This window comes from Lepus europaeus, chromosome 8, assembly GCF_033115175.1.
Source record: "Lepus europaeus isolate LE1 chromosome 8, mLepTim1.pri, whole genome shotgun sequence".
Lineage (NCBI taxonomy): Eukaryota > Metazoa > Chordata > Mammalia > Lagomorpha > Leporidae > Lepus > Lepus europaeus.
This window is the reverse complement of record NC_084834.1, coordinates 1016701-1034008: the sequence shown is the minus strand read 5'-3', so window position 1 is coordinate 1034008 and position 17308 is coordinate 1016701. Positions and strand designations below refer to the sequence as shown.

The 17308-nt window shown below is 47.2% G+C and overlaps 1 protein-coding gene across 2 annotated transcripts in view; it reads right to left on the bottom strand.

Annotated features, from left to right (window-relative positions):
- Positions 1–17308, bottom strand: part of FNIP2 (folliculin interacting protein 2) — a 138766-nt gene that overhangs the window by 101668 nt on the left and 19790 nt on the right. The gene's annotated exons all lie outside the window — the stretch shown is intronic.

Below are 17308 nucleotides of genomic sequence, written 5' to 3'. Positions count from 1 at the left end.
ACGGCAAAGGAAGACCTTTCTCTCTGTCTCTCTCACTGTCCACTCTGCCTGTCAAAAAAAAAAAGAGAAAGAAAGAAAGAAAGAAAAGAAAAAAGAAAACAGTCAGCGATCGCTGAGGGGACTCACGCTCCACTCACGCACTGCCTGGAACGGCCGCTGCCACCCGTGATCCTGCCACAACACAGTCAGCGGCACGGCGCTGGAAGGGGGAACCAGAGAAGGACGTTCTGAACCCACGTGATACAGGAAGGGAGGGAGAGCACTGGCTCCGTTTTTTAATCTGCTATGTATACTGTTTCCAAGCCCGAGTCCCCTACTCTGGGTGGCCCCACAGAACAGCATCAAGCTTACCAGTCAGTACATAGCACGCAGATCCCCAGGCAAACGCCTGGGGCTCAAGACACCACTCCATGGCTTTTGCCCACGGCCAGATCTCCCATCAAGCTGAGCACTGCTGGCTTCAGCACCCCAGTTCCTCCCCCGACGCTTCCAGTGCTGCGCTCCCAGGACCTCGCTGAAGTTCCAGATGAGACACCCCAGAACAAGGTCCACTCCCGGGCTCGATTTAGAGTTGGGAGGAGGCAAGCCAGGGGAGTTTCAAGGGAAACATGGTTGCGTTTCTGTCCTCCCTCAACCTCATGCTCTTCAGGCGATAAAATGCAGAGACCATGAAATGTAATGAAAACTCAACACCAAAGCCACTACTGAGAGGTGGGTTTGAAAGAAAAAAAACCGAGGCCCGATTGAGCTCTCCAAAAAGCCAGTCACAGTGTTCTCAACTACTGGATTTTTCTCTGCTTATTCACTTTATCCTGAGAACAAACGAGGAAGAACACACTGGGGGAGGGGAGCAGCAGGGTGTGAGACCCCCAGCAAGCACCCCTCTCTGTCTTGGGGCAGTTCCCTCTCTTTCATAATGCTTCCTTCACGTCCACAAACAACTGACCTCGAACCTATCCACCTGAGAATCTCACACTGTGGCCCCCAGAATCTCAAACACAGAGGTTACGGGTTTCTTGATCTACACACTGTGAACACGAAGCCAGCAGAATAGTGCGATTCAGTACGAAAAACAGTAAAACCAAAAAGGCCCTCACGCTAGCCTGGAGCAAGTGGCCTAAGGCAAGGGGGTGTGAGAACCTTTCGGGAAACAGTATCCAAGGGGACCAGGCTTCAGACAGGGATTCAGGATCGGAAGCAAGTCTGTCAACATGTGGCTGCTTTCCAAACTGTGGCCAGGGATGGCTCCTGATAAGCTAAACAGCAGTCAGTCTAGGCGCTGCCGGTTCGGTGTGCAGTCAGAAATTCACACAACCTGCCCTAATACTATCTAAACTCACTTGATGAGTTCAGCGCTTGAGCAATTGGACAAAACGCACAAACTCAGTCCGATTAGCTAGATAATGGACAGCCAGTGGGCACTGTCTTTCGTGTTTCCCTAATTCACAGTAAACAGACAGTAACACTTTCGTTTGGCAGAGGAGAAGGGTGAAGCAAGGAAAGGTTACGAATTTGGCCCGTGGTGTGGATCTTGTCAGTGGGAAAGCACGACTTGAGTCGGGGCATATCTGCCCATCCTCTCATTGTTCCCCCAAGATTCGCCCATTTGTGCCTGCCCATCTGTAGCCGGACTTGGGAAAAAGTTGAGAAGGAGGTAGCTGGCTAACGTTGACGGATAAATCAAGTCTCGTATCTGCAATTTAGAATGTTCAGATTCCAATTCAGTCGTCTGAGGACAAGGTCTCGGTCATGTGCTCTGTGGGTGACTAAGTCTCTTGTCAGACACCTTGCCATGAACCCTGCCCTGCTGTCCTGCAAACAATCGCTGCGCAGGAGCCAACCACACCAGCTCCCCCACGGCGGCCTGATCTGCCCTCTGTCCCCCCACCCTCTCCAGGCCAGCATTTTAGCCAGGAGACAGGCTCCTAGGCACAGCGATTTCTTAGACCCAGATTATCAGTGGACAGTATTATCAACCAGTATTATGTTTTTGACTCAAAATGCGGGACTTCCTAGGAAATAATTTGGCTTTCAGCTTCAGTTAAAACTTACATGAAAACTCAGGATGATCTGTAGTTCCTAATTACAATCTGGATTGTTCTTTAATCCCATGTCTCCATACATGGACGAGCAAAGCATCAGGCACCCAGCACAAGGCAGGCACTCAGCAACTGAACGAATGAATGACTGCCATGTCTTCATAAAAGCTGTGCCATACAAGCAGTCTATGTGTTACAATCTTAACTAAAAAGAAAAGGTTTCAAAACTGTATAGGTACTCTGGTAACAAGCACACTTTTTAAAAAACGCCAACAACCAGAAAGAAACAGTCTTCAAGTGGCCCGACTAAAGTTACTTCTCTTTCTACAAGTTTCCAATTTTCCAATAGGCATGTGCTATACATAAGCAATGAGTAAAACTACTTTATTTTGTAAAAATCCTCACCAGTAGTGATTCATTTATTCTGCAGGCTTTATAATAAAGGAATTGTTAGAGTCAAAACAATCTCAGATTGCTAAAAGGAAAAGGCAAAGAGGGAAAAGAGAAAAAAGCACTCATTCTACTCACACTATTTTTCTTTCAATATAATTGCCACTGTTAATGTTTCTATAAGCCAGCAAAAGTATACAGCTACAGTTATTGCCCTCTGAAAGTATGCAACTAAAAACAAAACTCCACAACTTCCCTTTCTTTGGTGATTTTTATTTAGCAATTACCAAGCAGCAATTCAACCTACATAACAATGAGAGGGATTTTTTTTAACTATGCACACTTTATGCTATTCATCTGCCCAAGTACCAACATGTTGATAATACAGAGATAAGGGGGGAAAAGGCCAGACTCCTGAAGATCCCCAACCTAATCAACGAAGCAGGAGCCCTGAGCGAAGAGCTGCAACAGAGCTGTGGTTGTGGCTAACCACTTCATATCTGAACTTTAGCATGAAAAAGTGGTGGCCAGGTCAGGCCTGCTTGGTAGCCAGAGGCTGTGAAGCTCAAGCTCCGTGTTGGGAGTTGTAAAACTCTGCCCACAACAACGGGCACCAATCAATAATGATTCACTCTTTCCAGAATCAATCAGATCACCAACAATTTAGACAAAGAATTTCATGACTTTTTTTTATAGGTCCAATATCAGACCTCGATCTGTTTTCCTCATGTATGTTTTTCACAATCCATCTTCATGTTTCAGTTAATAACAGCCCCGTGACTGTTTAAGATTTCCAAAAGTTACAAAGACGTTACCAACAAAATATAACCTTTAAAGTTTAACTCCGATCTCAAGCCAGGTTGTTGCTAGGACCTGGACCTTAGCAGAGGTATCAGTAGTTAAAACCTGCTTAAGAAGTTGGAAGTTAAGCCGGCGCCATGGCTCAATAGGCTAATCCTCCGCCTTGTGGCACCGGCACACCGGGTTCTAGTCCCGGTTGCCCCTCTTCCAGGCCAGCTCTCTGCTGTGGCCCGGGAAGGCAGTGCAGGATGGCCCAAGTGCTTGGGCCCTGCACCCGCATGGGAGACCAGGAGAAGCACCTGGCTCCTGGCTTCAGATCAGCGTGGTGCGCTGGCCGCGGCAGCCATTGGAGGGTGAACCAACAGCAAAAAGGAAGACCTTTCTCTCTCTGTCCACTCTGTCCAAAAAAAAAAAAAAAAAAAAGTTGGCAGCTGAGCTCTTGGGTTGGGGCCATCAGCTCCAGAATCATTCACAGGCTTCAAGGTCTGGACAGCACGTGAGCAGGGCACAGGCTTTCAGAGTAATGTAGGAGGCACCTCCCAGAGCTGTCCCAAAAATCCCTAATCAGAACATTTGCTCTCCATCTCTTGACGGAAAACAGCTCTAGAGTAATTCAAGTTTTTAATGTTCCCATTCTCCCCATGAAAACCATCATTATTTTTACCAAAACTATATAATTCATGAAAACCATGTTTGAAAAAATGCCTCGTGGAGCGCTCTCGGCTATAGCTCTCCATCCCCCTTCCATTTAGATATACAACTCTAACAGATTGAAGACTTTTCTGTTGATGCCTCGAGACAGAATCAGGCTCCCAGTCAGCCTGCAAGGCCGAGCTACACAGTCAAAGCCAAGTCCTAGGAATGCTGTCGGTGCTGCAAAGTGACACCTTTCCATGCTCAAACCAAAAGCGAAGCTTTAGCCAGCCACGGCTGGGCATGGAGGCCTTTTGTGCCAAGTCCTCTCGTTGTCCTGCACCTTCTCATGACCTGTGTTCCACCCAGAGGAACGACCCACCTGGTCCGAGTCTTCCTGGAGCACAGTGTTTCTATGCAAAGTCCTTTCTAACATTTTCGAGTATTTATAACCTTTACACATTTATGACATGGAGACAGAACCACCTCACAGAGAGTAAATGATCCACTGTAAACGCATCAACAAACAGTAACCACCTGTTTCAAATATTACCGCCCCAGCAGCAACTGCGGAATTACAAGTTATTCATTAATCTGTGTTGTCATTAAATAAGCTACCAAATGGGATTACCAGAAGAGCACCGGGCACTCTTCTATAATTTATTAAGGTACCTTATTACTTCTGCAGAACAACTTCTGTGTGCACTTACCTTTAAAATCAGCTATCTACACACTGAGGACTCCACTCATTCATCCTTTCAAGTATACGATGGGCCAGGACTGCTCAGGATACTGCTAACATCTAAACACTGAACCAAACTCCTGTCTTATTAGGCTTATATGACAGTGACACAAGAGGGAACCAGCGATTTAGAAAAATACCTGGTATGTCAGAGCAAAGGATAAGTGCAAGAGCAGAAAAGAAAGCCAGGGAAGGGTAGGCATAAGGAACACTGACGGGGAGGGAGGCTTCACTACCCAACTCACCACACAGAGATGAAAGGTGTGGGTGAAGACGGGATCAGCATTGTGGCACGGGGGTAAAGCCACCACCTGCAGTGCCCACATCCCATACGGGTGCCAGTTTATGCCCTGGCTGCTCCACTTCCACAACAGCACTCTGCAAATGTCCTGGGAAAGGCAGAAGATGGCCCAAATGCTTGGGGCTCCGCCATCCATGTGGGAGACCAGAATGAAGCTCCTGGCTCCCAACTTTGGCCTGGCCCAGCCCCTGCCACTGAGCCCATTTGGAGGGTGAACCAGCAGATGGAAGATCTAACTCTTTGAAATAAATAAATCTTAAAAAAAAAAAAAAAAAAGCCTTGGGTGATGAAAAAGTCTGAAGCTTTTGGGCTTCCCATGATTGACAGTGTAAATAACTGCAAATAGGATATAAAGAGAAAAATGAATTTGGCATGCCAACAGTCTCAAGACAGGTATGATGGTATAAGGGGGCTTCCACTGCGGTGCGACAGGGTATTGCTACAAGTACCCAGAGTCCTGAAGCCCTCTCTTCACTAAGCACTGCAACATGAAGGCCAGGCAACAAGTTGTATATGGAGCACATGGCACCCCTGGCTCTCTCGACTCCTGCCCTGGCAGAGACAGCAGCTTCCACTGCCCCTACCCTAATCCAAGCACCGTGTCTTCCCAGGACAATTGCAGTCTTCTTACTGGTCCCACTCATTCTTGGCCTGCTGCAAATCCACGTGATGGGAAAGCTACTGGACAGAACAACTACAAAGTTAATGAGAATTACTCAAGGAAACCCACATTGGTGCTTCTCTCCTGTCCTCATCTCTCTCAATCAGTTCTCCATGATAAGGCTGAGGACCAGGAATGCAAGGGATTCGAGAATCAGGCAACAAATGGTACGCACACAACGAGTGAAATTAAAGCTTTCCGTATGATAAATTTGTCACTGGTAAATTAAAACAGGAAGACTCTTGAAATGCCTTAGGATTCCAACGGCCACACAGCTAAGAAGGGTGCTTGGGAGTAGACAGTTTTGAGAAGAGACAGCTGAGAAAACACATCCAGCTATGAATCAGCAGCCTCTCATTTCTCTGAGTCAGTTCCTCATGATAACGCTGTGGAGTAGGAACTCAGGGGACCCCAGGACCAGGCGAGCAGTCACCGTCGGCAGCATCCCCGCCGAGAGGGTGCCAGGGTAGACAGCCCTGGACCGGAAGGCAAGAGCTGGCTCTGGTCCAGGCCCAGTCATTCGTGTCCCACATGACTGGGGAAAGAGTTTCCTCAGCTATAAATAAAAGCGTGATGAGGATACTTACTCCAGCTCTCTGAGGGCTGTGGAAACGTCAAACACGAGCATTTCAAAGTTGCACTGCAGAACTATAAAGCTCCAGACAAACGAGACGTGTGTGTGTGCGTTTTAATACACACAAGCTCAAAAGTAGTCACCGTCCCGTTTGAGTCGCTCACAGATGACTGTGTTGTATTTATGCAAGATGCCAAGAAATTATCTTGGTCACAATGTTGTCTGGAAAATGACTTCACGCAACCCAAGAGTCCATCACCTCCTCACTCCAAAACGTAGCCAATTACCGGGAGCGCCAGGCAATTAAGCACTCGCAAAAAAAAAAAAAAAAAAAAAAAAAAAAAAAAACCCAGCAAGTCCCCTGGAAACCTCAAACTCCACAACAAATTAAGAGCTAAGATTTTTTATCTATAAAACAATTAAGTTTTGAATTAATACTAGGCATTCTCTCTTCCTCTGATAAATCCCTTTTCAGCCTTCTGTGTACCTCAAACACATCAATTTCCGCTTCTAGAATGCTCACTCACCATGCTGAGTCCTTTCCACCCTTTCAGGACACAAGCCATTGGCCATCTGCGCTACAAAACCAACCCCCAGTGGCCCTTTTCCCAGCGTGTGGAACAGAAGAGCAGAATGCAAATCCTATGTAATGCCTCCTGAGGATTCTCTGTGCGTCTCTTACAGCTCAGAACCTCCCTGACCACAGCCGTGGTTCAACTTTTCCCCTGGGATATCCCGTGTAAGGTGGGTCCCTGGGTCTCCCACACTGCCATGGGTCTTGGTTTAGAGAAGAGCGGCCTACAGGCCATGTGTAATTTCCACACAATGACATGTGTGAAAACGGCGTTTATTCGAGGTAATCTTGGATCTGCATTTACATTTTTTAATACTTTCAAGTTTCAATGCTTTAGCTGCGATTAGAAGGTATTTATCTCTTTGTACCTCATCAGATACACCAGAATGTTAGTTTCAAGTTCCTTAGTCAGATGACAAATTTCTCAAGGACATGAACCACACCTTAAATATCTTTGTTTTGCTTGTATTGTTAAGCTAACACCAAGCAGAGAGAAGGAGCTTCAGCAAATTGTTCTTAAATTGGATGTCTTTATATTTTTATTTATTTATGTGAAAGGCTCAGTGACAGAGAGACATACGGATTCTCCATCCTCTGGTTTACTCCCCAAATGACTACAATGGCCTGGGGCTGGGCCAGGCCAAAGCCAGGGGCCAAGAACTCCATCCAGGACTCCCACACATGTGGCAAGGGCCCAACGATTTGAGGCATCTTCCACTGCCTTCCCAGGCATTAGCAGGGAACTGGAGCAGAAGCTGAGGCAGGACTCAATCCCAGGCACTCTAACAGGAGATGTCCTAAGTGGCAGTTTGACCTGCAACGCCACACAACACCTGCCCCAAATTAGACATTTTTAAATGAACCTTTTCTCATCATACAAATTCAAGCGGTCTTGCAAATAAGCTGTTCACTTAAGTTCTGAACAACAGTCACTCTCTCAGGGACAACAGAACCTCCTAACACCCTAGCTCAGTATGACATAGATTCAAGTGCTCTTTTGAAAAAATTACACATTTGAAAATCTGATTGTATCTGATTAGTCCAAACACAAGGCAGAGGCAGGCACCTGATGCAGGTTAGTCACATGTGGGGTCCTCAGCGCCTCCACTTCTGATCCAGCTTTCTACCAGTGCACACTGCGGGAGGCAGCAGGTGACGGCTCCAGTACCCGAGTTACTGCCCCACACGGGAGATCCGGATGGAGCCAGCCCTGGCTGCTGCAGGCAGCAGGACAGAAGATCACTCGGTCTGTCTCACTTTGTGTCTCTCTGCCTTTCAAACAAAATGAAGGTAAGTTACATTATTTTTACAAACATGCACACAAAGCTAATGCTAACACTGATAACTACTCTTAGAGTTTCATTTATTTTTCACCTAGTAGAACTGTTTTGAATGTTGACTTCATTGATTACAAAAAAAATTCCCAAGGAAAAAGAGTAAGAAATTTCTTAGAGAAAAGTTTTCTCAGCAAAGCGAATTGTTAGTAGCCATGACAGTAATTCTCTTGTTTACAAGGACATACATTCAGGTAAACCAGGAACTTTACTGGCATTATGAATACAACTGGACCCAAGAACTTTACAAGTATACCATTTAATACAACTATTTTCATATTCTTCCCTGGAAACCAAAGAAGTAATTCAAAGGGACCAGTGCTATCCAATGGAAACATTATGTGAGCCTCATAATTTAATTTTAAATGTTCTAGTGCCCAAATTATAAGAGTAAAAAGAAATAGGTGAAATAAATTTTAATCATTTTATTTAACCCGACATATACAAAATTTTATCTCAATGCTATCAGTACTGAAAATTTAATTTATAGAAAAATTTATTTCATTTATTTAAGAGACAAAGAGACATGGAGGCCTCCCACGGCTGGTTCACTCCTCAAATGGCCACAAAGGCCCAGGGCTGGGCCAGGCTGAAGCCAGGAGCCTGCAAACTCCCAGGTCTCTCACACAGGTGGCAGGGACCCAATCACCTGCTGCCACTTCTAAGGGTACACATTATCAGGACTTGAACCGAGGCACTCTGACATGGAACACAGGTGTCCCAAACAGCAGCTTAACTGTCAGATGCCCGCCCCAATATAAAAAATTATTAATGAAATATTCTACATTATTTTTTTATACTATGTATTTGAAATCCATGCTGCACTTTACAAACTAGCTATGTTTAAGATTTTTATTTTTAAATTTTTAATTAGTTTTTAACAGATTCAATAGAGCTAGCAGATAAAATTCTAGCAATATAATGATATTCCCTTCCTCTCACCCTCCCTCCTCCTCCCTTTATTTCTGAAATAACATTTTAAATTTACATTACAATAAAGGCTTAATGCTTCACCAGAAAGAAGTTTAACAAGTAACCAGAAAAAAGACCCTAGTTCAGTGGAAATATGGCCAATGGTTATAAACAATAACTGAATGGAAAAATGACCATTTCACCCATATACAGTAAATTTTAAAGCTATCACAGTTCATTAGCACTACGGTAGTATGACATCCTTAACTATTGGTTTGACAAAGGTATGAAAGGTTTCACAAAACTATTTGCAGCAATACTGACACATGTAAGGATGTCTTTTTAATTTTTTATTTATTTGAAAGGCAGAGTTACTAAGAGAGAGAGGAAGATACACACATACAGAGAGAGAGAGAGAGACAAAGAGAGTCAGACAGAGAGAGAGAGAGTCAGACAGAGAGACAGAGAGAGAGTCAGACAGAGAGACAGAGAGAGTCAGACAGAGAGACAGAGAGTCAGAGAGAGTCAGACAGAGAGAGAGAGAGAGTCAGACAGAGAGAGAGAGTCAGACAGAGAGAGAGAGAGAGTCAGACAGAGAGAGAGAGAGAGAGTCAGACAGAGAGAGAGAGAGAGTCAGACAGAGAGAGAGAGAGAGTCAGACAGAGACCCTTCATCTACTGGTTCACTCCCCAAAGTCACAACAGCCGGGGCTGGGCCAGGCTGAAACCGGGAGCCAGGAGTTTCATCCGGGTCTCCCACACGGGTGCAGGGGCCCAAGGAAGAGGCACAATGGTGCTGCTTCCATGGGATTTACCTCTGTTCCATTTCCAAACTCCATCATGACCACCGATGAGAAAAGATTCAAACCTCATCCAGCAGGGAGCGGGATGCTGTGTTCAGAGTCGTCAACGAAACCTTCGATGCGCTGGAGAGGAAGCCACCCCTGCCCCAGGCCTCGCGCCAGCAGAACTGAGAAGAACCTCTATTCACCAAACCATAGGCCTGAACATCCGCCCACCGTAGGTGCCATAATAATGAAAATCACATGATAAGAGAACTGAAAACTGAAGAACTATGAAGTAACAAGGAGAATTCTGCAAGTATATCACTCTGCTTCCCCATAAAAGAAACTGCATCTCACAGCCTGGAGCCAACTCTGGAGATCTTATTGATCACTCAGCTCCTTCCCTCCTCTCCTAACCACCACCTATCAACCAATTCCGCTGATTCTCCTTCAGTGTCCCTCCCAAGGCACAGACATGTTGGGGGCGGGGGGGCTCATCAACTGAAAAAGTGCACGGTATTCTGTGCAGTAAGAACCGTGCCACTCTGATACCTTGCATGGCCCTCTTTATACCTTCTTGGACACCTGGGCTTTAAGATTCCTGGCTTATGTCTCAGGGCTACTGGAATCTCTGCAAATATGCACACGCAGGTGCACCCAGTGAGCATTCAGAGTATCTTAGCTTAGCACTCTTGCCTTGGGACTAGGGTAAAATCCCCTTCAAGCTCACCACTTCCAGGAGTCTTCTCCCCAACAGCAAATGGTCCCCAAATCGCCTTCATGTCAACCCTCCCCATTCTGCAAGTATGACTGTGAATACAGCCTCCCATCGTTGCATCCATCTTACTCCCTCCAAGTCTGCCTTCTTCAGTCTCCGGATCCTTCCTTTATCACACCCACCCTGGCTCCACTTCTCGATCTTTCCAGCTCTGTGAGTCATCACTTTGATTCCTCACCTCATCCGTCCTTCAACCAAAACCCACTCTAGGATGAGGCCACCCCGTTACCTTCTCCATTCTAAGACCACCAAGCGCTACATAGTACTTTTGTTGTGCAGTCAGTTCTCACTATCCAAAGTAGTTATGCTCTGTAAAGTCACGCAAACACTGAACCACGGCTCCTAGACTGAACACAGGGTTAGTTTCCTGCAGACCCCTGGTGACAACATTTTCATCAAAAATGATTAACATGAAGCTTGTCTTTATGTGCATTGCTGCTTCAAGCCCTTATTTAATGTATAATGTTGCTCCATGAACATTGAACTCCCAGCCAACCTCACTACAATTCATGCCTGAACAAAGTTCATCTAACACATTTTCTCTGTAAGATACATCACAGAGCTGACGCTGTGGCACAGCGGACTGGGCCACCACCCAAGACGCCGGCATCCATATGGGCACCAGTTCGTGTCCTGGCTGCTTCACTTCTGATGCAACTCCCACTAGTGGCCTGGGCAAAGCAGCAGACATGGCCCAAGTTCTTGGGCCTCTGCATCCACACGGGAGACCCGGATAAAGTTCCTGGCTCCTGGCTTTGGCCCGGCTCAGCCCTGGCCATTTCAGCCACTTAGGGACTAAAGCAGCGGATGAAAGACCTAACTCCGACTTTCAAAAAAATAAATAAATCTTTAAAAAAAGGACAAGTAGACAAAACTGGTTTCTGGGTGTCCCTGGGTCTCATCTCCTAAGGGACAGTCCTCTACCAGCTGTCCCTACAACCACCAGCAGTTTACCAGTTTTCAGATCTTCTATATGGGGCATTTACTGCATTCAAAAGTATCGCTGTATAGACCCCTCATTTATTATTTGACACAACGCAGAGTGAGGGAAACCAAGCACTGGGGTCACGCAGCTACACTGCCCGTCTGGGCAGGGCGGTCCCTGGAGAAGAGCAGCCTTCTCAGAAAGAATCTCCCGCGTTCCAGTGTCTGCTTGTGACTCGTGAAATTCCTAGTATCACAAGCACACCAACGTGAAGGTTCCTACCGTGCAAAATAAACACCTACAGTGTCTGTGGACGCTAAAAATAATGCTGCCAAAGCGACTGAAAGCAATGCAGCCTGGGCGTGTGTTGGGAGAACCCACAAACTCCTGTCAGAGAACTGCACCTTCTCATGACCGTGGCCCCTCCTCCATCGACCTCGCCACACTCACCCTCTACATTCTACTGCGTTAGGCTTTCGGGAAACTGGTGAACAAACTCTAACCATGACAGCCTGGTACTTAGTTTTAGAAAATTACCTGCAGCGGCCAGCACTGTGGTGTAGCAGGTTAAGCCTCTGCCCCCAGTGCCACTGTCCCGTATGGGCACCGGCTGGAGTCCCAACCGCTCCAATTCCAATCCAGATCCCTGCTGATGCGTCTGAGAAGGCAATGGAGGATGGCCAAGGTCCCTGGGTCCCTGTCACCCACATCGGAGACCAGGAAGAAGCTCCTGCCTCCCAGCTCCTGGCTTTAGCCCGGCCCCAGCTCCAGCCCCGGCTGGAATGAACCAGCAGATGGAAGGTAACTGTCGCTAACTCTCCCTTTCAAATAAAAAGAAACAAAATCATCTGCAGATAGAACAGAAACACAGGAGTGGGTGCTTATGCGTAAGACACCCACATCTCACACTGGAGACCCAGGTTCAATACCCAGCTCTGGCTCCTGACTTCTGCTTCCAGTAATGCAGACCTTGGTAGACAGTGGTGGTGACTCAAGTAACTGGGTTCCTTCCACCCACATGGGAGCCCTGGATTAGGCCCTGGCTGATGATGTGGGTTTACCTGGGGAGTAAACCACTGGACAGCAGCTCTCTGAGTGTGTCTCTGCTTCTCAAAAACTAATAAAAACTAGTTTAAAAAATATGAATATAAACATTATGATTACAAATATCAAGATGATTAAAAATATACACATAGCATCTAATTCCCTAAATAGCTAAAAATCTAAGAAAATACTAAGTGTGGGGACAGTGCTGTAGCACCGCAGGTTCAAGCCCCAACCATCCCTTATGGGCTCCAGTTCAAGTCTCAGCTGCTCCACCTCCGATCCAGCTCTCTGCTATGGCCTGGAAAAGTAGTGAAGATGAACCAAGCCCTTGGGCTCTTGCACCTATGTGGGAGACCTGGAAGAAGCTCCTGGCTCCTGGTTTTGGATTGGCCCAGCTCCGGCCCTTATGGCCATTTGGGAAGTGAACCAGTGGACAGAAACTTCTCTCTCACTGTATCTACTTCTCCTTGTAACTCTTGCAAATAAAATAAATCTTTAAATAAAAAAATTTTTAAAAAAAGAAAATACTAAGTGAAAAAAAAAAAAAAAAAAAAAGAACAATGAAAGAATCTACAAAGCTGAGAGGCCCTAACCGAGCAGCCCTGTATGGCCCCTCTGTGTGCAGCATGTCACAACAGGGAAACGGGGATTGCACCTTCAGAGTGCACTCATCCAGCACTGGGATGCACCTTGCTCACTCGTGTTTGTCCAATACACTGCCCCGGACCGTGGAAGATGGCAATGTTCTCTTTTGAATGAAGAGGATGTACTGTTTGGGGATCTCACAAATTCACTTCCAAGCTTCCGTTTAGAGCTCAGAGCACACAGTAGAAACATTATCATAGAAGGTGGTCAGAGTACCTGGCCATCTTATAAAAAATACAGGGAAATCTATGATATAATAGCCATTATTTCACCGATAAATAAGCACACTGTCCTTCCTAACAGCTGAACTATGAGAAAATGCTGTCCAAGTGGTCAGACCCTGCTAGTTACACACACACACACACACACGCACACACACAGCCTGCTCTGTTAGCGGCTTCGAGTTTGGGGCTGCACAAGTCCAGCTGAGAGTCAATTTAAATGTCTGCTTTTCCCTCTGCCCTTTGAAGATCTGCTAGATTCTACAGCCACTAAGTGCCAGTGTCACTCCTGCCCACCCTGCAAACCTGCAGTGGCTCTAAGGAGAGGAACCACAGCAGCACAGCCAGCGCCTTCCCTTCCCCTCGGGTCAGGCACTTCCTCCCCTGCACCACCTCCTCCCCCTTCAGGGCCAGCTGCCTGCTGGCAGCTGGGAAAAAGAGTCTCATTACTTTTAGTCATAAAACCGTCCTACTCTCCCGTAAACTTTTCCTTTTACATTGTTTTCATTCTTGACTAAAGATGGAACATGTGAGGTGAAAAAGTCAAGTGGCTTCTACCGCGCTGTGGCCCAGGCACACCTGATCACCAACAAAGGCTGAATGGCAGGAAATCCGGTGGGCGGGGAGGCTCCGGCAGTTACTCCTGCATCTGCTCAGCCCAAACTCGGGCCAGTCCAGCATGTTCCACGCGAAATTCACTTTATTCACTTTAACCTTTGCTGGAAGAGTTCAGGAGGGGTGGGCATTTGGCACAGTGGTGAAGGTGGCGGTTGGGACCCAGTATCCCGGATCAGGATGCCCAGATCCAAGTCCTAGCTCCACTTCTGACTCCAGCTTCCTGCCACTGTGCACCTTGGGACACAGTGGTGACGGCTCAAGTAACTGGGTCCCTGCCACCCACATGGGAGACTCAGATCGAGCTCCTAACTCCTGGCTTCAAGCTGGCCCAGGCCCAGCCATTACAGGCATTTGGGGAAGTGAACCAGCAGATAAGAGATAACGCACTCTCCCTCCCCACCCCAATTAGATGAATAACAATCTTAAGAAATGAATGCAGCTTTTTTTTTTTTTTTTTTTTTTTTTTTTTGCTTGACAGGCAGAGTTAGAGAGAGCGAGAGAGAGAGAGAGAGACAGAGAAAAAGGTCTTCCTTCCATTGGTTCACCCCCCAATGGCTGCTACGGCCAGTGCACTGCACCGATCTGAAGCCAGGAGCCAGGCGCTTCTCCTGGTCTCCCATGGGGTGCAGGGCCCAAGGACTTGAGCCATCCTCCACTGCCTTCCCGGGCCACAGCAGAGAGCTGGACTGGAAGAGGAGCAACCAGGACAGAATCCGACACCCCGACCAGGACTAGAACCCGGAGGTTCTAGGCGAAGGATTAATCAAGTGAGCCTCAGCGCCGGCCGCAGCAACTTTAAGAAGCCTGTCCACACATACAGCCTCTTTGGCGGGGAGTAAACTACGCTAAGCAACAATGAGCTGCTATTCCAAACAGCTCAGGTTACACCAGGACATCATCTTCCCCATCAGCCGCCTTTTCCTAAAATTATCCACCACAAGCTCCAAATAAAAGAAGATAAAGAACGAAAGGAGAACTGAGCTCAAAGATCTAAGATTACAGTATGTGTGAGGGGTCTTGGCTTTTTCCTGTAGTCCACCATCTGTCTAGTGCCGGTACGTAGCACGTGCTACTGTGTCCCAAAGAGAACAACACTGACAAGGCATTGGTCAGCCCTGTCCTCCCGGTGGACTGGGAGAGGCACATACTGGCAATTACATCCCGTGGTACAAGGTGCTAACCACAGTGATGAGTCTGAGAAAGAGCAGGGCTGTCTGTCCAGGGGTGGGGCACGGGTGCTATCAGCAAAGGCTTCCTACCCCGTGCCAGGCACAAACTCTGCAAGGACACCCGTATCTAAATCTCACAGCCACACCAAGAAGTGGCTACTATTACTCTCAACACACCAGTGAGAAGACAGCAGCGGGAGCACCCTACTCAAGATTAGGCAGCTGTCAGCTGACAGCATCAGATGCAAAACCTCACGTCTGGCTCCCGAGCCTGCCGCCTCTTCACCACCACAGCATCTAGGAGTTGGTCAGTTCCAAGAGGAACAGAGGAAGCCAGTTCCAGGCAAAGAAACCTCGGTAAAGGGAAAACTCAAACTGTGTGCGGAATTGAGAGAAGCTCGCTTTGACTGGGGCGGGGAGTGTGAGGGGAAGAGCAGAGAGAAGCGAGACAGGGACAAGCCACGTGAAGGAGGCTGGACTGGACTTTGAGTTCCCTGTGACCGTTCGAGGCCCTCCAATTCCAGAAAGGAGAAGTCTGATGAAAGTAACACAGAGGCCCAGCAGCACACCAAAGATCGTTAGAAAGCAATCAAGCACCTTTTCAGCTGCGACTTCCTAACAGTGTTTGGCAAGTGCAAAACAAGGAGCTTGCCACACTCTTAGGACTCAAAGTTGGCCGAGGCACAAGGCAGGAATCAAAAGATCTGTGTTCCAGATCTAGCCCCACCCATGAGGGCAACCAGTGAGCCTGCTTCCTATTCTATAAAACAAACGCTAACGAATTTAGATATCAAACCCATGTAAATGTCAGCTTTTAGAAGCACAGTTCATCTTATCAACTATAGCTCGAAATGTTAATCTCTAACACAAAGTAGCACAGTCAGCCAACACACACATCTTTCTCACCACAAGCTTTGGAAAAGAAAATCACAGGGAAAACGGGTTTGTAATCTTAGAAAGAATGTAATCTTAGAAAGAATGTAATCTTAGAAAGAATAGTTTTAGTTGAAAGGCAGAGAGGAAGAGAGAGATGGATGGATGGATCTTTCAGCTGCTGGTTCACTCCCCCAAAAGCCTGCAGAAGCTAAGATTGGGCCAGACCAAAGCCAGGAGCCCAGAATTGTACAGAAGGAACTCAAGCACTTGAGCCATCATCAGCTGCCTCCCAGGACGTGCAATAGCAGGAAGCTGGATCAGAACTGGAGGAGCAGAGGCTTGAACCAGGCCCTCCGATATGGGATGCAAGCACCTTAGCCACTGCATCAAGTGCCCATCCCTAACAGGTAATCCTTAGCTATCGTATCCTAAACTTCCATGACTTGTTTTTCCTTGGACACTATCACCACTACAACTTCATAGGCCAAAAATACTTTATGGCAAGGAACAGAAATGATTCCGTTAAAATGGCCCCTGGCTAAGCGCACTCATGGGGAGGAGGAATATTCCCAAATTGCTAAGCAGATCCTCCAATCCCTGACTCTCCTCTTCCCAGGCCACTGGGGGATGGCAGGAGCTACCAGGAGACACAGGCCCTCCCATCCCAGGTATAAAGTTCAAAAGCGCAGATTTGGGGATTAAAGGAAACTTCAGGATTCTCAAAATGTAAATTCAAAACAATCTCTACTCCCATTGCTTCCTATTCTCATGCTAAGAAATTATTCCATTTTAGACAATTAGAAAAATTAAAGGTATATCATCATGAGAAGGGAACCACAAAGAACCACAAGGAGAAAGAAACCTCAATTAAAAACTGCAATGCGGCCGGCGCAGTGGCTTAACAGCACACCGGGTTCTAGTCCCAGTCAGGGCGCCGGATTCTATCCCAGTTGCCCCTCTTCCAGGCCAGCTCTCTGCTATGGCCCGGGAAGGCAGTGGAGGATGGCCCAGGTCCTTGGGCCCTGCACCCGCATGGGAGACCAGGAGAAGCACCTGGCTCCTGGCTTCGGATCAGTGCGGTGCGCCGGCCGCAGCGGCCACTGGAGGGTGAACCAATCGGCAAAAAGGAAGACCTTTCTCTGTCTCTCTCACTATCCACTCTGTAAAAAAAAAAAAAAAAAAAAAAAAACCTGCAATGCCAGGCCGGCATTTGGCACTGCCTGCGTGCCCACATCCCCCATCAGAGTGCCAGCATTCGAATCCCAGCTCTGCTCCCAGTTCCAG